The sequence below is a fragment of the Penaeus monodon genome, chromosome 25 (assembly GCF_015228065.2).
Source record: "Penaeus monodon isolate SGIC_2016 chromosome 25, NSTDA_Pmon_1, whole genome shotgun sequence".
Classification (NCBI taxonomy): domain Eukaryota; kingdom Metazoa; phylum Arthropoda; class Malacostraca; order Decapoda; family Penaeidae; genus Penaeus; species Penaeus monodon.
Window position 1 is genome coordinate 34,994,977 of NC_051410.1, and position 207 is coordinate 34,995,183.

Sequence of the window (207 nt, forward strand, 5' to 3'; positions counted from 1 at the left end):
CAGGGATCACGGGGGTAAAATTTGCTCCCGCGGTCGTTCACAAAAAGAAGTGTGTCCTCGTGTGCCAAAAGCGAAAGGTGATGTCCTCGCGGTCGCTAAAGAAAATAGAATCGACCTCGCGGTTGCTATTGTTAATTAGGGTGACATTGACGAAAACGGAAGGTATATTGATGCCGTTGATTTTGCATTTGATTAATTGATTGGGTT

At 44.9% G+C, this 207-nt stretch overlaps 1 protein-coding gene across 1 annotated transcript in view; it reads right to left on the reverse strand.

The window, feature by feature from the left end:
- LOC119589185 overlaps positions 1 to 207 on the reverse strand; it is a gene marked incomplete at its 5' end in the record, with an annotated part of 121,836 nt that overhangs the window by 55,295 nt on the left and 66,334 nt on the right.